This window comes from Aedes albopictus, chromosome 3, assembly GCF_035046485.1.
Source record: "Aedes albopictus strain Foshan chromosome 3, AalbF5, whole genome shotgun sequence".
In the NCBI taxonomy this organism is placed as follows: domain Eukaryota; kingdom Metazoa; phylum Arthropoda; class Insecta; order Diptera; family Culicidae; genus Aedes; species Aedes albopictus.
Window position 1 is genome coordinate 165,589,028 of NC_085138.1, and position 22,163 is coordinate 165,611,190.

General features: G+C 38.2%; 1 protein-coding gene across 2 annotated transcripts in view; it reads left to right on the forward strand.

The window, feature by feature from the left end:
* Positions 1-22,163, forward strand: part of LOC109402771 (SH2B adapter protein 2) — a 561,576-nt gene that overhangs the window by 487,674 nt on the left and 51,739 nt on the right. The gene's annotated exons all lie outside the window — the stretch shown is intronic.

Here is a 22,163-nt window from a genome sequence, read left to right on the forward strand (position 1 = left end):
AGGTAGGAGGCGTATATGTGTATAATGGGAGTGGACGTCGATTACTCTCAAAACAATGCGGGGTGCACGAAAGTCTTCTGGCAGCATTTCTCTTGCTCTCAGTTTTCTGCTATCAGTTGCAGCGCTTAGGTTGATGGATCGCGCAGCTACAACTAGATCATGCGAAGTACGGAGGGGGGCTGGTGGGAGAGAGGCTCGAGGGAACGGATAAAGAATGCGTGAGTAATAGTGATGCAGTGTATATTTTTCACTTAGGAGGAAGGTGGAGTATGGCTGTGCGGGGGCAATTCGGGAATACCACCACTGGTGTTTATCGAGGACGTTTTACTAGGTCGTAATATCTTTTTCTCTCAATACAGGGGGAGAGTAGACAAGTTGAAATGGAGCTTTTATAGTGGGGGATTATCGCTAGTTAAGCAAGGATTTAATGGGGAAGAGGAGGTGGAAAAGTCAAGTCGGATGAAGATATGTGTAAGATCAAGCGTGGAGAATAGAAGAACTAATACAATTTAGTAACAGCTTGTTAGTACCAATACAAGCAGGGCGTCGGATGCTCTGAGAGACACTCATGGGGTCTTTGCGAGATGCTATGTTACGGGCAATGCAACCTTGCTAGAGACATGATTGGCGCACTGACAGTGCTGCCAATCAATGAGATTTGGAAATATTTAAAATAAACTAATTTAAAATAACTAAAACTTTGGCAATCGGATACAAACCCAAATGATGTCCTGAAAATAAAATGATAAGGAGAATTTGCTTCACGGTAAACAACAGTAATAATGAGGACACCACGTAAGTTAGACTTAGTTGTTATACGAAGACCTCTCTTGGTAAGTGATGCAGATGTGGTATAATCGGCAACCCTGTTTTATTATTTAAAAAAAAAGTAAAAAAAAGCGCGAATCTGGAAATAACGCGCAAAAATCAAGGCGTAAGACTCTCATAACCTGTCGATCGTCTGTCAAGAACGGCTGTCAAAAGTGGTGTTCCGATAAAAAGGTGATAAAACGAGTGAAAAGTGGTAAAACCTAGCTGTCTACCAGAAAAATGGAGCTTCAAGACGTGAGGATAAAAACAGTGGAAGTACCAGGTGATGGTAACTGCCTGTTCTACGCGGTGGTTCAGCAGTTGTCAGGGAGGAAGTGTTTCGATTCGCAATTCTTCAACGAAGCCATGAGTCTGCGAAGAAGAACGGTGGATTACCTGATGTCGCACAAGACAGAGATGAGGGACGTAATACTCGCCGAGATCATCACCTCGTCAAATGGAACCACGTCCAATCTCTCAGACAGACAACTGGATGAGAAAATCGATCAACATCTACGAAACCTGGCAAAATGCGGAACATGGGCTGGCGGAGAAGCACTAATGGCTATAAAAGAGATTGTTGGTGCAAACATAAGGATTTACAACCCACACTACCAACCGTTGGAATTGATTCACGGTAATGGGAGGTGTAAAACCATTGAAATATATTTCAACGGAATCAATCACTACGATAGCGTAGAATTAGGACCAGGAGGAGGACAGACGGTACAGGGAAATGAAGATAGGGGGAAAGTGAGACATGAAAGCGCAGTCCTAGGAGTAGAATCGGGAAGCAAGGCACAGCTGAAGGACGAACTGAAACGTAGTGAACAAGGAAGAGTAGAGATGGAAATAGTGGGTGGTGATAGAGCGCAAATGAGTAAAGTAAGGAAAAATGGAAGCGGAGATCAAATATTGGAGATGAGAAACAAGGAACAGTTGAGTGTAGAGAGAGACAATATTGAGCAAGGAAGCGGGGAACTAGAAGTAGTGAGAGGAATTAAACAACAAATGAACGGAGAGATGAGGAAGGTTGTACAAGGAGGAGTAGCCCTGGGATTAGAGAAGGGAAAACAAGAACAGCTGCTCGCGGAGAACGATAATAATGAACAGGGAACCATGGAGCTAGAAGAAGTTAGAGAAAAACAGGCGCAATTGAACGAAGAGAGAAGCATTGTTGAACAAGGAAGCAGGGAACTAGGAATAAGGGGAGAAAAGGAGACACAACTTGGCGAGAAAAGAGAAAATGTCACACAAGGGTTAGTAGAAGTAGAAGTAGGGAAAGAAAAGAAGACACAGATGAACAAAAAAATGGGAAGTGTTAAAAGAGGAATCATGGGATTACGAATAATAGAAGAAAGGAAGGCTCGAAAGAACGAAGAGCGGGAAGAGTCTGAGAAAGAAAGCGAAGAGTGCAGGAAAGGAAGGAGAAACAAGGAACATGTTAATGAAAAGAGCAAAAATATCGAACAAGGAAACGAAGAGCAACTAGTGACTAAAGAAAAGGAGGTGCAATGGACCAGACATAGGGAAAATGTTGAGCAAGAAAGACATAAAGCAATAGTGTCAATGCACAATAATACGAACAAGGAAGTAAACAAGAAACAACCTGGTAATATTCATGCAAATCAAGAGGTAGTTGAACGAAATCAAGAAAAGGAGAATCGCTTAAAAATGATAGACAGGGGAACAAACAAGGAACAACAAGCTAAAGACAGGAGGGATGTGGTACAGGCGAATGAGGTGAAGGGATATGGTGAGATAAGAAACATTGAGAAGCAAGCAGATAATACCCTAATAAACATACAAGATCAGGAATGCATCGAAACAGAGGAGTTAACATACAGAGAAGTGGAACCAGAATTTGAAAAAATGCAAATCATAGAAAATAAAGAAATCAATATCATCAATAAGACAAAATGGGTGAGTGCAGGAAAGCTTCGACTGAAAATAAAAGTAATAGTAGAGGGTGAAGAAAGCTATTTGTGGTCGGTTAGTCATCAATTAAGCGGGATATCTCCAGAGCTAGAAATTTTCAAGGAATTACCGAAAGCGTTACTAGAAGATATTTGGAAATATGCAGAGAAAGCAGTTAGAGAAAATTTAAAAAAACCAGGGAAAGCACTATGGCAATTTATAGCAGATTTTTGGAAGAAAGAGGTAATAGTTTTTAACGAAGAAAAGAGCGTGGACAAATACATACCAACAGGAACAGGAGAAAACATTGTAATAGGGAAAATACAACTGTTTTGCAGCATAAGAAGGAATAAGCAACAGATAGATAGCGTGGAAATTGTTACATCAAAAGGGAAAATTAAAGAACGAATCGAAAATTGTGAAAATCTTCAGAAAACTCCAAAGCAGGATAATTTTAAGGAAGGAGAAGGACGAAGTTATAAGGAGGAAATATATATTGGATCATTAAATGTAAGAGGATGTTGCCAAAATAGGAAGAGAACAGAAATTGATGAAGAACTCCATCTAGCTAATATAGACATAGCAGTACTACAAGAAGCGAATGTCCAAGGAAGTAGAGTTAGTACACAGCATTATGATTGGATTATGTCAGATAGGAGGAACACAAATAACATGCGAGGTTTAGCAATTCTAACAAGGAAAGACGGTAAAGTTGGAATAAGAGAAGTAAGAGATATTGATAAGAATATTATGTCAGCTATTATGGAACACAAAGAACAAGCTGAAGACTGGTTAATAGTAAATGTACACGCACCAAACACAAATGCAAGTTCATTTTATGCGCAGTTAGGATCAGTTGTAAATGGACATCCTAGGAAGAACAGAACCATTATTTTGGGTGACTTCAATTCACAAATAGGTAAAGAGGATTCAGATGAAGAAGACATTTTAAGATTAGGAAAACACATAGGACACACAAACACTAATGAAAATGGGGAATACATGAAAAACTTTTTGAGGATACACAAAATGAACGTTATTTCAATGAGATTTGATGAGTCACTACTAGTCACATGGTCTAACGGGAATAGAGAATCTCAAATCGATCATGTAGTCATAGCACAAGAATCAGTGATAAAGACAAAATTTGTTAGAGCAGCCTGGACAGCAATTCAGAATGATCACAAATTAATTAAAATAGGAATATATACAGAACAAAAACAAGAAGTTAAGAAACAGAAGCTGGCAAAAATAATATTAGAACCAAACGCCCTACAGTACGAGGAAAGGAACAAAACGTATGCAGAAGAGCTAAGAAAACACAAGACAATAGAAATATCCAATTTAGATACCACTGAAGCATATGCAAAATTCACAAAAAAAGTTACTACAAGTGCGAGGAAAGTACTACAGGAAACAAAAACGCCATTAACACCGAATAGGAAAAGAGCTTTGACGAATCTTATGAATGCTAGGAAACAGATGAGATTAGCTAAAGAAAGAGGAATAGGAACAGAATGGTACCGACAAAATATAAATATAAGAAGACAAGAATATGCAATCAAAGTAAAAGAGCACAATGAAAAAGAAGTTTTCAAATTTTATAATGAACTACAGGACTATGAGATAGGGGAAAGAATAAAAAGATCATATAGATTCTTAAAAAAATTTTTGAAGAGCAAAACGCCGAAGAAGCCAAATATTCCGATAAGAAAATGGGTTGAAGAACTGAAATTATCCGAAGGAGTTCCAACTGACATCGAAATTGATAAAGAAAGCATAACAGAAGGGCCAAGTAGAGATGAAATAAAAGATATAATAAAAGGATTAGCAAATGGAAAAGCAGCAGGTCAGGATGGAATAAGAAACGAGTTCATCAAGTATGCAAATGAAGAAACATTAGAGGAATTATATAGCATAATCCGGAAGGTCTGGGAAACCAATAATATTCCTGAACAATGGAAGCAATCGATCCAAATACCAATACCAAAGTGTAGAAACCCAAAAGAGACAAATGATTATAGGAGAATAAGTTTATGTAACTTAGGATATAAAGTATACGCTAAATGGCTTTTACAGAGACTTAGGGAATATGCGGGAGATCCAGGCTATCACCAAGCAGCATTCACTAAAGATAGATCAACAGACGACCAAATATTTTACGCTAGGAGATGTCTAGAGGAGAGGTGGAACGGTGGCAAAACTTCAATAGTAGCATCAATAGACTTAAGAAAAGCATTCGACAATGTAAATTTAACATCAGTTCCTAAGGTTCTTAAAAAATTATCAGTTCCAAGTCATGTTATTAATAGAATAATGCAAGCACTTAATGCAGAAAAAACGTGTATATTATGGGAAGGAGTTCGTACAGAGGAAAAGATAAAAACAAAGGGAATTAAACAAGGATGTCCATTGTCACCATATATATTCACATTAGTCATGCAAGATGTATTGAGGGAAGTAAAGCGAAAGTATCCAAGAGTAAACCTATTAGAGCCGGATAATAATAAATTACCAGTAATCTTAGTATTTGCAGATGACATTTTAATAATAGCAGAAACGTTAGCAGAGATAGAAGATATTGTAAGAATACTGAAAATAGAATTGGATAGAATAGGATTGGAAATAAATAATAATAAAAGCCAAATCATGATCAGAGAACCAATGTCAGATAGGAATATCCCAAAAGTTGTTAAATTAAACGGAGAAGAATATGACGTCGTAGATCATATGAAATACTTGGGTGCATATTTATCTGATACGTTGAATAGACCACAGACAACAAGAAATAGGTGTAAATTAGCAATAGGGAGTAGCAAAACAATGATAGAGTTTTTGAGACGATACAAGCCGACATGGAGCCTAGCAAAATTAATGTATAAGACAGTTATCTCTCCAGCAATCACTTACGGTATGAAAACAGCTACATTAGTAAAACGAAATAGGAAATCAGTAACCAGGCACGAAATGCAAATATTGAAGGAAATGGTCAAGTATTGCAGGGACAAACCAAAAGGAAGATTAACGGTATCAAAACTATTAAATGGGAAAACAGCAGTTAAAAAGATAAGTGTAATGAGGATAAGTTATTGGGGTCACATACAGAGAAGGCCAGATGGGCACCCATTAAAAATAGCAGAAAAAATGAATTTCAAAAAGAAAAAGATAGGAAGACCAGCTAAAACATGGAAGAATGCAGTTAGGGAAGACAAAGATAGACTACCAAATATTACAGAAGAAGATTGGAATAAAATTGTGAAAGATAAACAGAAGCTAAAAAAACAAGCGGAGGAGATCTATAGAACACCAGGAAGCGAGGAAGAATCAGAATCAGGCGTAGAAGATTAATAAGATTTGGGAAAATTTGGCGGAATGCGGAAATGTCGAAGGAGTACGGGATTGGGGTGGTGGGTTGGGTTTTTGTATGGGTTTTTGTATCCTTTGATGTGATACGGGAGGAGGGGGTTGTTGGGGTATAGAGGGGAAGGGTTTTGAGGTGCGAGAGGGAGAGAGGGGGGTTGAAGTGTGGGGGGGGGGGGTGGAGGCTGAAGGAGATGCGGGTGACGAGGGTGTTGTTATTTGAGGTATGGGTTGGGACTGTTTGAGCGGAACCTTGGACCAAGGGGTTGCAGACGAGGCAAGAAATGGATAATATAACAGCACGGGGTCCAAGGGAATCGCTTGGGCACCATGAACTGGAAACGGGGAGAAAGGAGGATGAGGTAAGGTAATATTATATTAAAGTATATAAACCAAAAAAAAAAAAAAAAAGAACAATAGAATGACTCACATACACTATGACAAATCCACATCAAATTTTCCTTTTCATGTTTATCTCAGGTTCCTATCCATTGGCAGCGTCGTGCTGTAATTGCCCAACAAGCACAACGCACAATATGTGCAACACCGTCTGATACGGCACGCCTACTCCAAAAGCATCAATGGACAGGAGACAGGATACTTTTGAACCCGATTTGACAACCATACTCCGGCCCCAAGTTAGCCCACCAGGAATTCGTGATTCACGACATACACAATGCAGGATAGGTGTATACGCCGAAAACAAAATAAAAATGTGTATTACATTCTAGAAAAATAAATGTAATTTAACCAAAAGAACTAAACATATCCTTATACACATATTAACCGTAATTAAATGAAAAACTCCAAAAAATAATGTATTTTATTTTATATACATTAAGTGTTTTGTCCTGTTATTATAATAACTAGAAATCAACAGTATATCTACTCACAGGATGTCCCTCTTTCTCTCTTTCTCTCTACTCTAAACTTATAGGCAATTACGAAACAATGGAGACAGAAAATGAAAAGAACAAAGCAGAAACAAACGAAAGGATAGGAAAAATGGACAAACGGAAGGATGACAGAATACCGGCTATGGATTACGCGAAAAAATGGTGAGATCGAAGCAATTACTACTACAAACAAATAAATAAACGCAATGAACTAAATACGCGCCAGGTTTAAAGGATTTGGCTTTAAACCAGGAAGTATGTGTGTATTACGATTATCCAATTGATAACAGTAATACAGACATGCGGGGCTTATTGTAAGTGAAAGTGGCTTCTGAATGGACGTGTCTCTCCAGCCATTCTGAAATGGGTCACTGGAACTGCAATAGAGCTATCATCCTCTAACTCCCGGACTTAAGCTGTTTGCAAATAGCAACAAATCGGCATTGCAGACAACTTACTTCCATAATACCACTGCCGGACAGTGGGGGTTAGAAGGAATACACACACACACACACACACACACAACGTTGACCCACTCTAGTGGTTCTCTCTCTCTCTCTCTCTCTCACTCTAGTGGTTATTGACCTCAAATTTTTGATTGTTTTGAGTACCCAACTGTATCAGTTAGATGATAGTTGAACTGGTTATGCGGGGCTCGGCACATCAAGTGACCATGCGAAGCATCATCAGGTAATTGCTGGTAACTGGTTGTTGAAGTAAACCAAGAATGTTCCTGAAAGTGTCCGGCTATACATCTGCCATTTCGTCACGCAGAATCTCTAAAGGAATGCCAGGTGATATTTCTGCAGCAACCGTAGCAGGAATTCTTTAAAGTAAGGGTTCTTCGGAAACCCCTGACGAAATTTTCCAAGGGATTCTTAGAGGAACCCTTGGAAAAATTTCCAAAGGAATTACTGAAAGTTCTCTGAAAATTCTGATACAAAAAATACACCCTTCTAAAAAAAATGTGAGGTACTTTCTTGCTGACATTCATGAAAAACTCCTAGAACTACTGAAGGAGTCTTTAGTGGTATTTCTGATGGACCCATTAATATTTTTTGCTGTATAAGAGTGGAACGAAACACTCTTATGCAAACTTTAGCTTATGAAACTGTTATTTCTGATTGTTGAGGAGTTCCTAGGTATACTTTACAATCCATGGAGGAATTTTTGAAAAAATTTTGGAGGAATTAAAAAAAATCTATCTAGTTCCTGTAGACATCTCTGGAGATATTTATGAACGAATCCCTGGAGGATTTTCTGTAAGAATTTCCGAAGGAATTCGCGAACGTATTTATAAAGGAGTCCCTGAAAGAGTGTCTGTAGAAACTCTGAAACTTATGTAAAGATTCCTAGACAAATCACACGAGAAATTTCGAGAGGAATTTATGTAAAACTTTCTAGGAATTGTATCTGAACAAATTTTTGAATCTTTTAAACAATTCGAGTGAAACTTTCTAAAGATACCCTAAATGCATCAAATATTCTCAAATTTTCACTGTAAGTTGGCCAACTAGTTGTGTATCAGTGCAGATCGAGCTTTTCTGCATGAAGTTATAAAGATTCTAGAAAAAGTTATAATTTGCATTCGGTTCATTGAATCTGGAGATTTAACAGCTCATAGTTAGCTATCAAATCTTTATAACTTCATGCAGAATAGCCCGATCTTTTCCAAATTTTGACCACTGATACACAGCTAGTTGGCCAGATTACAGTAAAAATTTGAGAATATTTGATGCATTTTTCGAAAAGTTACGGCTGGTTGAACATTTTTTGAAAAATGAATATATTTTGCCTGTCCCAATCATTTTGTCTATCCCCTGTATCTCTAACTATCTCAGTCTCCTAACTGAACATAACTTTTCGTTTTTGCGATAATTTCATCTGAGTTGAACCAGCTCATGTCGTTGTTCTCGAAAAACTTGCGTATACGGATTTCCAGTAGCGATATTTATTATCTACTGGACTACTGTCACGGTCGCCATATGACATAAGGACTTGCCATATGGCGACCGTAACAGTATTACAACAGTAGTTCTTTATGTAGTAAATATCGCTTTGCTTTGGACTTTCTTTGCTTTGCGGTATCAGAACTAGGGTGACTACAACTTGGAGTTATCACCAGTAAGGACCACGATAAACCAGTGTCAACTACTTGTTTGATTCAAATCCAAAGTTTTGTATTTGTGGGCATTGCTACTTTCGCTAGCACATCATAACTTTCTTTCATATATCATTTGTAACATATTTTCTGGTTTTTGTTGTATAACTACGAAATGGTGTCTACAGATATTCTCGGCAACTTATATATTTCCCTTACATGATTAGGTAATTTTGTACTAGAGGGGGTTTGAAAGTGAAGATATCACAATAGAAGATGCTAATTCTCAGACGTTGATTAAAATATAGAGTGCCAGTTAAAAGAAAACCTAATAATGAGCAAAGTTACATCTGTTTGTCTGTGGTTCAAAGCTGTGTCGAATAAAACAGGGAAGACGATCACAATTCGAAACAACAACACTACTGGACACACACAGGACCGACTAGACATACCTTGTGAGCTCGAAATTCCTCACACAAGCTAGTAGGAAAAACACAGAACAACAAAGAAACAACAATTGAGATTATACTAAACTGCATGCTTTTATACATACATCATTATAATTGCTGTGTTTTTTACTGTGAAGCACATCTCTAGAAGCATAGAAATAACCGAAACAAAAAGTCTGCAGTGCGGCAAAATGAGTAGGATATAAATATGTATATTTCTATAAAAGTTCTAACCCGCAGCGGCTCGTCGATCGCGAGGAGACCCGCGCGGAACGCAGTAAATAGGATACCTTTACTACATAAATACACACACATACACACTAATAGTAATGTGAAACAGTGAACAAGTAAAACAATGGAAAGCATGAGCATTATTATTTATAATTTAACACCGATTTCGTTTATTATTTCGCTTGAGAGAACATCCGTGACATTTGCATATAAGAATCCTGTTTTTCTGAACAAAAGCTATCTATTTCCGAAATGACGATCTCTTCGATTGTGTGCTGAAACCAACAAAAGGTGTATTTTCGAACAGAAGACATGCATAAGCCGGCGCCGTTCAATAGGGTAAGTTTTAATTGGTATTCAATCCGAAAAGAGCTTGCAGAGAACCATTAGCCACACCATAGTTGCTTAGTTCTGTAGTACATCTTGTCAGTTACGCTCGACGTACTCTTGTACCAGTCAGAACTTAAACACGCACTATCTTAGTCGGGTCGTTATCCGAAATGGGCTCAACCTACCAACGAATTTTAAAAAGATAAAAAAATGTATTTTTACTGAGGAATTTGTTTGAACTTTTTACGCCTAAAATAATGACTATCCCGTTCAATATCATTATTTTATCGTGGAAAAAATATTTTTTCGTTAAAGTCAACCAAAGTTGGCAAATCGGTCAACTAGTTCTTAATATATGTTGATCACCGTGACGGCTGTAAATAGAGTCCCCTATTAGGGAAAATGGGCATATTTGTATTTGGGGCTTCATTGACAACCTATAACATCCTGAACACCATGAAATTTGGAAAAACGAAATAATTGACATACCAGTTGATCTAAAAGTTGAACTTGGATATGGGTTACGTTTATATTTTATTAATTTAACCTTCGTCAAGAATATCAAAAGGTGTTTTATATTCTGGGATGTTCAAGGTGTTCCAAACTGTCCTATAGTGAAGTCCTTCAAATCTACAAGAATAAGTTTATGTATTTTCGCCACAAATAATAGCATTGCATAACCTACTGGGACCCGTGAAGCTCTTGACATCTACAATGTCATTTATAGATACTATAGGGATATTCCAGGTCTGCCAAACTACATTGGAGTTCAGAACTTCAGGTCTACACTCGTAATAAGAGCCATATCTGTTATACTGAGTTGCATAATCAACCGCAGTTACTAGAGCAATCTACTAGCTTATTACAAACCTTTGAGACATTCAGGATCTCCCAAATTGTTCTATAATGAAGTCCTTCAAATCTACAAGAATATATTTATGTGTTTTCGCCATAAATAATAGTTTTGCTGGGATCCGCCAAGCTCTTGAAATCTCAAATGTCATTTAGAGACACTACAGGGATATTCCAGGTCAGCCGAACTATCTTGGAGTTCAGGACTTCAGGCCTACACTCGTAACAACAGCCGTATCTGCTATACTGAGTAACGTTGTAAATTTATCCACGGTTACTGGACCAATCTAAATTCTACTTGTTCATTACAAACCTTTGGGACATATCATGAGTCATTTCAAGATAGTTTTGAAATATTCCAGATCAACAACACTACTTCGGAGACCATAGCTTCAGGTCTACACTTGTGATAATAGCTTTTGCCACTACGTTAAGAAGTGTTACATAATCCATTGTACTTACCAAAGTAGTTAGAGGAACAATAAGCGTTGTCATATATTTTTGGGATATTATGGGCTTCCTTACTGTTATGAAGGTTAACTGATAATAACAGCCACTGTAACATGAGGAGATTTCGTTTTAGATAGTAATATTACACAATATTTTTTTGATAATTTAGCTATTTCGTAGTCTCTGGTTGTGTTCTGTGAGCTCCAGTAAGTATAATAGATTATACAACATAACTCTATATAGCCAAAATAGAAACTTCAATTACTGTAGATGCTAAATATTAAACATCGTAATAGTTTGGATGGCCTCGGTTGACCTTATGATGGCCATTGAATATTCAGAAGATTTATTGGACATGATCGATCGGAATCGATATTCCGGCTGATCTGATACTGTCTATTGAACTTTCAGAAGCCTTACTGGATATGATAAATTACAAATCGTAGCTTTGTATAATGAAAGAAGTTGCCGTTACACCCGTAGACTTTAGGATCTATAGAGTAAAGTGGGGCAAAAGTTCGAGTGGGGCAAGAGTTTCTTTTGAAGTTTTTGAGCTAAATTCAAATTATATCTTTCGGGTGTCAAGGTTGTTCGAAGCCTTTTAGAAAAAGAGTCTTTCACTCCAAAAATTATGAAAATTGATCAATTTTTCGAAAAGTTATGACAAAATGTTGGTTTTTGATCAAAAAATTGTAATATGCGATGGTCCTTCCAACGCATGGAATGGAATTGTAATGAAATCGAATTCGATATTTTATTTTGGGGCGTAACTAGGTATATTTTGAAGATGCTTTAGCATGTATAACTTTTTGCAAAAAAGATTTGGAAATCATATTTTACACATAGTGGGGCAAAAGTTCGAATTGTGGGGCAAAAATTCGAGTCATGTGGCAACTTTATGTAAAAACATAAAATTCAGCAAATGTCTATATTATCTTTAAAAATGATGGAAATAGTGAGAAAATTTGATCAAAGTTGAAAAAAATGTTGTTTTATCTGAATTTGGCGGAAAACTACTAATTTTTGGTGAAGTTAATTTAACCCTGATTTGGGTTAAATCCAGATCGAACTTTAAAGTGTATTCCAGTTCCAACATCAAATATTAATTGGTTTTAGGTATTCCAATTACCAAAGCGTCGAAATAGTGTGCTACGGTTAGCGAAATACCACACACACTAGATTCGAACTTTTGCCCCAGTGGTGGGGCAAGAGTTCGAATTAGACACACACATTCAAAAAGTGTTGTGACTCAAAATTGAAAAGACATTTGGCGTAACTTTGTTCAGCAAAATTTTAGCTCATGGATGGTAGAATCACCACACGGTATTCATTTATTTATATCTGCTTCGATTTCTTGAAGAAAATTGAATTTTCAACTAGGGTCGAACTTTTGCCCCACCTTACTCTATCTAAGAACTGTTTGATGACCTAGGATACCCCGACTGTTCTGGTACTGTCTATTAACTTTTCAGAAAACTTACTGGACATGATAGATTTTAAATCGTAGCTTTGTATACTAAAAAAAGTTACCGTTACACCCGTAGACTTAAGGATCTAAACTCAAGAATAGTTTACATGACCCACGGTGTCAATATTTCGATTATTATCGAGCATTCATGTACCTCGGATTTTTCTTCGAAAATGAATAGTATTTTGGCTATATATTCATAATCGGAAAACTAGAAAATATTTCATCGGCGAAATTTTTTCCATACATTTTGTATGGGACGTTTTTCGGGATAAAATAGTAATTATTGATTTATAGTATGGAAAATACCCAAAAACTCATCTAACTCAAATTTTCCCCGATAGAATATTTTCAAATTTTGCATTTATACATTACAGCCGAAATTCTAACATTCTATGAAGAAAAATCCGAGGTACATGAAAGTTCGATAATAATCGAAATTTTGACACCGTGTGACCTAAGATATCCCAACAGATCCGATACTGTCTATTGAGTTTTCAAAAGACTCACTGGACATGATGGATTACAAATAGTAGCTTTGCATAATGAAAAAAGTTACCGTTACACCCGTAGACTTTGAGATCTATACTCAAGAACAGTTAGGATGATCTAGGATAACCCGACTGATCTGATACTGTCTTTCAGAAGACTTACTGGATATGATGGATTACAAATCGTAGCCTTGTATAATGCAGAAAGCTACCGTTACACCCGTAGACTTTCAGGTGTAATCTCAAGAAAGGTTTGGATGACCTAGGATATCCCAACAGGTCTGATACTGTCTATTGAATTTTCAGAAGACTTACTGGACATGGTAGATTTCAAATAGTAGCTATGTACAATGAAAGAAGTTACCGTTACACCCATAGACTTTAGGATCTAAACTGAAGAACAGCTTGGTTGACCTAGGATATCCCGACTGATCTTATACTGTATATTAACCTTTCAGAAGACTTACTGTACATGATAGATTACAAATCGTAGCTTTGTATACTGAAAGAAGTGACCGTTACACCCTTAGACTTTAGGATCTAAACTCAAGAATAGTTTGGATGACCTAGGGTATCCAGAAAAAGATTCTGTATGATACTCTACCCTTTTCATGCTATTCAGCGGTGAAAAACGTAGAAAAAAAAAACATAATAACGCTTGGTAAAATACCGGCTTCAAAGGGTTAAGCAAGGTGCACAAATCCGTAGGTGGTATAGTCCGAGAAGGAGTCCGTGACCAAAATATAGAGATTAACTCTTATACACGATTGACGAAATCCTCCCACGGCCGAGAGCTGTCCTGGTCATGTCCTTGCTACAGCTGAGGAATGGGAAAGGAAGATCAGTTGAATACCTAAGAAATATGTAGGGGAATTAGGGGCATAATGGACACCCTAAGCTATTGAGTACGTTAGGCCCGTATGGCAGAGTAAAACTTAACATATTATCAGTTGACTTACAGCTTTAACTTGTTTCCTACGTCTTTCAATCATTTACAGCAGGTAGAATGTCTTTATTGTGAAGAAATAGTGAATTGTAAACCGTGTGTTTTTCAGGGCTGACAGGAATGGTACGGGGCGAAATGGACACCCATCGGGGCATAATGGACACCCGTGCATATTTTATGGTAATTCTTTGGTTACATCGACCAGTTAAGTAATTTGCATACGGAGATCAATACCACAGATATAATACTCCATCTTAGACGAGTTAACATAACATCAAAGATAATTAAATAAACTTTAGATTAAAATGATGGGATTGATTTTTTTCAAACTTTCTAAAACGCCTAACAGTATGCAATGCGCGTACATCCATTCGTAATTTCCAGTGTTCATTTCACCACGAATCGACTACAGCATTAAAATTGCTATTTTAAGTAAATTCTGATCAAATATAAAATACTTCATCCATTGCTAAATCTCCAGATAAAGTAACAATTAAATTGTTTTTATAGTGGACACACTCCAACGCTCATAATACCCTATTTGCTGCTGCTTCGAAATTATAAGAATTTCACCGTATGAAAACATATTTCAATTTCAATGATATTTTGGTTATTTTGGAGCAATATAAATGATACTTTTGAAAAATAGAACCATGACTTGTTCTTTTACACTTATGCATTAAAAGTTTATCATAAAAGTCAACGGTTTCGGCAAAACCAGGGGTGTTCATTTCGCCCCGGGTGTCTATTATGCCCCTAATTCATCTAGAGACTTCTACGTCCTCCCCGGCCCCGGTGGTGTCATGGGAATTTTGCTGTTCTGCTAGTTATTTAGGGTAAAAGTTCCCTTAGTGGAGGTAGTATCAATAATGGTGGTAGTGGCAATTTACCACTATTTCGACCGCAAATTACATTTTGAATAGACGCATTATACTTATTTAACGATATTAATTCAGTTTTATGTTCAAGAATTGTCGAAAACCCTATTTTAAACAATTACACTAGTTTACAGCATTTTTGAACTCGGTAAGCTGATGATTGTTTTTGGTGTAGAAGCATGTCCTGAGATCGAAAACGCGAAGGAAAAAAATTACAGTACAGCGGAAATTTTTTCGACTTTCCATACAAGGTTGATGGTTTGAAATCGATTTTTGTTCTATTTTTAAGCAATGTCGCTCAATCCACACATCTCATTCTCCGTAATCAATGCTCCGATTCAGCTGATTTTTGCTATTTTAACTCGCCTACATATGATATGTCAAATAAACGTTGAGAAAGAATTTTTAAATTATTTTTTTTTATTGAAAAAAATACATTTCTTCATATATTTTTGAAATTTTGCTAAAATTTAAGGAGATCGTCCCCAAAACTCGCCAATATCTTGAATTTCATCCATCTAACGCAAAACCTTCATTCAGATGATCGAATGGTATTATATTCAGCTTTTAATTTATGGAAAAAGATTTAAAATTGGTTGAACAAAACGCAAGATATTTGAATTTTATTAAATTTCATATTTTAAAAAGTTGTAAAACTCGATATTGAGCTAAAACTCAAAAACTGTTCTACTTTATTTTTTTTTTGAAGCAAGGGTTCGAAATCAGCGCTAAATTATGCTTCAAAAATTTTAGTCGTTGACAGAAGTTCACGACTTTCGTTTTATTTTGTAAACTAGTGTTATTTTCCTTAATTTCCTCCTTTGCACCTATAGTGGTTTGGTTCCTATAGTGGTGGGTCCCATAAGAATTCAATGGGATGCTCCACTATAGGAACCAGTGTTAAATTTTATCACCATAATTGGAACCGTGTACCTATAGTTGGTGCAAGTGATTTTTTAGTAAAAACTGAATTAAAAAAATGATGGTTTTCACATTTTTCCTAGCAAATTTAAACGAAAAACTACCGATTAACGTTTTCAGACTTTTTATTTTGAGGTTTTATTAATGTTATTCAATTATTTTACTACAAGGAGCTACCAATAGCACCACTATTGGTACGTTTACCCTAGTTGGATACGTTTGGTCACATTTAGGCATCAAATTTTTAAAACGAAACGCAGGAACACGCTCGTCACATTATACGAAACTCAGTACTATCGAGACGAAACTGTTCGCTTGCATTTGCGACTCCGGAAACAACGCGAACATAAAGACGAATTTCTAAACCCCGATAGGAATAAGACAAATGAGCCATTTTACGAGACGTTTCGGATCAGCTGATCGCTCATTTCATGAATTAAAATTTGACAGGAGGTTGCGCCCAAGCCCGTGAGTGTTAATATCAATATCAACACTGTTGTCGTTTCGGAAAATAGACTATTCCAATAATCGCGAATTAGGGTACGGCCAGAGTGGACGCGTCACGCGACCCGGTTTTCCCATACGATTTTGTAGTGGATAAAAGCATCTTGGTAACAAATAAATGAAAGCGAGCGATTCGTTTCGGTGTATACTTCAAAGTTTCCTCGGGGATCACCTTAACTAATCGGAAAACCGAACGAATAGAAATGAGTGATAATTAGAGAGAAAACAAATACTGCTCTGAATGGGTACAATGGGTGAGAGAAAGTATAACAGTTCAACATGAAAACGAAGTTGATCCACGCGCGCTTTTAGTACGGCAAGAAGAAGTGAGCGAGAGGCAAGCCTTCGTCGCATAATACGACCCGAGAGCGATCGGCGGGGTATGCCCGGCATTCTTGTGAGCACCGCTCTCCCAATGCCACAGACACGACGTACGGTACTGAGTGTAGAGCTGTTCGGGGTGAGTCGTACCTGTTCGTACATTCGCGCGCTCCTTACACCGAACCAGAAACGCCCGAGAGTGAAATCGACGGGGCGATGGTGTGGCGGTTTGAGAGCGGGTGCGAGTGAGTGAGAAACGTCCAGCATTGGGTTGTGTAGAATTGCTCTCGGATTTGAAAAGCGGTGGGGTTCGCGATAGCTGAAGCCGAAGTCGATCGTCATTCTGTTGGCTATTGTTAAGACGACAGCACGTTTTTCGGCTTCGCGGGTGCTTTTTGAAAAGTGGAAATTTTCTGCTTGGCGGGTGCATCTGAAAAGTCGTCGGATCGGCGTTTTCTATATTCCGATTTGGAGCTTCGAAAGCCAAATTTCCTAATTTGCGGAAAATGGCCAGTAAGCGGCACGACAATGGCGCAGTGGACGCTCCTGTCCGGTAAGTATTTGAAACGCAAAATTCTGGAGTGGCTATTTCCGGAAAAAGTGAAGAAATTGGTAGAGAAAAAATGGCGGACATTGTACGGGTGTGAAAATGATAGACTACGAAAACAAAATGGCAAAAATCCGAAATATCCGGAAAAATCGAATAAAATGACAAAAATCGCCCAATACTGATTAAAATCGCGACGCCGCAATTTATTTTGACAGCTCTTGCGTCGTCCCATCAGCTGTTAAATCAAAACAAGTTTGAACAAAAAAATCCAAAGAAAAAAATCAATTCAGATTGTGTGTCGAATCCATAGTTCAACAACTATGAACTATCTCGGGAATGTAGGTGAGTTTTTATTGAAATAAGGTACAGAAAGAAAGCATATTTTTTGTCGATTGTCTTATTTTCAGGCTGGCTAAACGACACCAAGTGGAAGACGTCTAGAGGTACAAAAAACCTAGCAAAAAACCGATATTAGGAGCAATCGTTCCGATCGGTACTGGTAATGGAACAACGGTGGTCATGTTGCATTGACAGCTGTCTAGATATATTGGTAAGAGAGGCCAAATAATGACGGTTCATGCCAAGTAACATTGCTTCACTTTCATATTGAGATTTCAGAACTGGGTGGAAAACTGCCAACAAAGGATTACCAGGCAAATCGGAAGAGGCCTCAGACGAGTACTGCTGAACTATTCGGGGCAGTGGCTGTCGTGCCGCTTACTGGCCATTTTCCGCAAATTAGGAAATTTGGCTTTCGAAGCTCCAAATCGGAATATAGAAAACGCCGATCCGACGACTTTTCAGATGCACCCGCCAAGCAGAAAATTTCCACTTTTCAAAAAGCACCCGCGAAGCCGAAAAACGTGCTGTCGTCTTAACAATAGCCAACAGAATGACGATCGACTTCGGCTTCAGCTATCGCGAACCCCACCGCTTTTCAAATCCGAGAGCAATTCTACACAACCCAATGCTGGACGTTTCTCACTCACTCGCACCCGCTCTCAAACCGCCACACCATCGCTCCGTCGATTTCACTCTCGGGCGTTTCTGGTTCGGTGTAAGGAGCGCGCGAATGTACGAACAGGTACGACTCACCCCGAACAGCTCTACACTCAGTACCGTACGTCGTGTCTGTGGCATTGGGAGAGCGGTGCTCACAAGAATGCCGGGCATACCCCGCCGATCGCTCTCGGGTCGTATTATGCGACGAAGGCTTGCCTCTCGCTTACTTCTTCTTGCCGTACTAAAAGCGCGCGTGGATCAACTTCGTTTTCATGTTGAACTGTTATACTTTCTCTCACCCATTGTACCCATTCAGAGCAGTATTTGTTTTCTCTCTAATTATCACTCATTTCTATTCGTTCGGTTTTCCGATTAGTTAAGGTGATCCCCGAGGAAACTTTGAAGTATACACCGAAACGAATCGCTCGCTTTCATTTATTTGTTACCAAGATGCTTTTATCCACTACAGATTTGACAGCTCCTTATTATTGATTGTTATTCCCTTGCGTGCATATTTCCGCGTCACGCCGCGTTACGCGGCCACTCTGGCTGGCACTTTATACTAAGTATTTAATACTACGTGATCCGCTAAAGCGTTAGGTAAGAGAAATATGTTGGACACCGAAGATCATTTTGCAAGCACTTTAAGAGGTAAAATTGCCGGATGGCATAGCACCCCCAGTCGTTTCTCGAATCGGCCGGCGGAACGCGGTACAAAGAAAATGCGCGTGACAGTCGGTTTTGAAAACGTAGCTGCTCGCGAGCACAGCCTGCTACGGTCCGCAAAGCTACAGCCGAATCATCTTAAAAAAAATAAAACCTTGTCATCTCCCCTAAGAAAGGTTGCATGAGACAGGGACAAATACGGTAGAAAAGAAATTGGAGAGTATTGATTCCAAAACTCAAGAACCAATCAAGGAAATCTACCAGGTTCAGGTACTTGGGAACCATAGAAGTATGAAATCGAGTCATTCCATGGCAAAATAAAAGCATACATTTTACATATGAAAATTAGTAGTGGTTTATTACTTACGGTTATGGTTTCTACTTAAACCTAATGTGGGGGTGTATGTGTCAGTCTGTAGAGTATCCCTCGGCGGCTGCAGAACTGGGGGTCTGTCCGGACAGAAGTTGGTTATGCCGGCAATCCTGCCGACCACTCCGTATCAGAACCCACGGTTGCTGGTCCGACATGGAGATGCACCACACTGGATTGATGGCCAGCATCGCCATCGATATGGGTTGAAAGAAAGGCCTGAATAGAGGAGGCATATGAGGGGCACATAAATCACCATGCAAAGACATATTTTTGGATAGGCTCTAGCTCACTCAACTTAGTTTCAGGCTTACCGATCTCAAAACTATCACCACTCTACTCCATCACTGCATGCACTTGGGGTTTTGTGGTAATTGGCTGTAGAATACAAAGTAGTGATAAAAACTATCCCTTTTCTCACTGTACACTGTTGCTACCTCAAGGTGAGCACAAAAAGGCCCAATCCCCTTCATTTAATCACTTCACCACAATCCAGTACACTATCGCGTTATCCGATACCAGCCAGGTAAAAACTATTATTGGCGCGCGCACTATGCTCTAACCTGCTTAACGATTAACTGGCTACTGATGGACACCGCAAATATCAGGACAGTATATCGGCGTAAGTAGTTCTCTGATTGCTACATGCTGATGGGTGGCGATAACAGTGATGAGAGTTAAAGAGATGAAGAGATTAGCCGTTGCGAGAGAACCTCTGTTAACTAGGGTTCCTGCTATCCATTTATGGCAGTGATGTGTCTATGGGTTTACAGTATAGAGATCGGAATATGTGCTCTCCCTCGCCTCTATTCGTGCAAATAATGACCTTTGTGCAGGCATTGCAATTCATCTCATCTTTCCATCTTTTGAGCGGGATACTGATCGAATGGTACCAGATCATCCCAGTGCTCTTGGATTAAATTTCCAATAACAATCTTGTGCTCATCTGATCATCTGATTAGAAATGCTATCTTAGTAAACCGGAAAGGCTGTGTAGCAACTGTTCATGAAAACTTTGACACATTCTGTCTGCGGTATAAGGCAGACACGTCAGGTAGAGTTTAATATTCTGAACATTTTTTTTCCCAAGTAGATAAATCGGTAAGTTGGTATAATGTTATTTTGAGCCAATACGTAATATGAACTGACTTATTTTGATTTTCAGCATGTTTATATAGCTATCCATGAGCCTTTTATGTTGCGGCTGGGCACACAAAAACCTAACTTCTCAAATCGGTATGGCCGGAAAAATCGCGTCAAACATTAACAGACGCAAGGGAGAACTTTAGAAGATTGCAAACACTTATATTGCTATGTAATTTGTTTTTAATATGAACTAAACATGGAACGAGACATTCTGTTTATATTCTTAATAAAACTGCAGCTGAATATTTACATTGATTATGTCATTTAATCTTAGAGGCACTTTTCTTTATAACAAAGTTTAAACGCATGTTGGGTGTGAGACCATTTGGGCGGGAGGATTATTTTGGGTACTGCCCGCTATAACACCTCGTTGAAAAAAAAGTGAACTCGGCGTTTTCCCGAAGTACTGAAGCAGAAATTCAATAAAATATTCATTATCCAGTTGTTTCCCTATGAAGTCCCACAGTACGACGGACCACCTCCAAATTATAATTATGTTATCGCAAATCTCCGATGTACGTTCTGTACAGTTCCCAAAACTGACCTAGTTTATGCAACTTTAATGTAGTAGCGAGTTAAATGTTTTTCCTCGTTGTCCGAACTTTTATCAAGATCATCTTAAGATGTCGAGATGGATCATTGCAGTGCCATCTTAGATCAGAGATATTATCTTTCCTCCAAACTAAGATGATCTCTTGATCAGATGAGAAATGCAATGCCTGCCTTTGTGCCTTCTTGATTCTCCAAAAGCACAGATGTGTTTTCTACATGACAGGGTATGGCTAATCCGAGATTGTGTTCTGTTGTTCTGTTGTGAGTGTGATGTATTTTGAATATGGTAAGATAATCTATCCCTCTATTTTGTATGGCAGACTGTGAGCTAATTTGATGCTCTCGCGATACAAGCTATCATGGTCTTGGGTAAGGTTACAACCTTCTCTTTTTCGATCCTCCATTACAAAACGCCACCTTTCGAAATAATTTACTGATTTACAAGTTACTCATTTTTACATATTAAAGTTATGTAATTGAAAAAAAACTACTTAAAATCGGATTTCCAGGCGGTATTTATAGCCATTTATTTAATGATTTTATAGACCACCTGTCCATTATGCGGCGTTAATCCCAGTCAACCAATGATCGTATAAGATGTTGAATAAGATGAAAAAGTGGAGGCGATATGCGTACATTTTACATGCGTCTAAATGGAACGTGGCCTCCACTTTATCATCTTACACAGAAAAAAATATGTAATTAAATTTCAGCGAGAAATCATGCACATAAAGGGAATGCTAGAGTTAGTGCACTTTTACATGAGATATAATGTAAAATTACATTATCATCGTGTAAATTTCCGCCAATCATCGCGTAAAACATCATGGACTCCAACCGGTTACGTGACTATTAGCGGAAATTTACACGATTGTAACGTAATTTTACATGATATTGTTCGAGAAGCAAGCCTTGAAGCAAGTACGATCACTAGTATTTAAGTATGCCATGC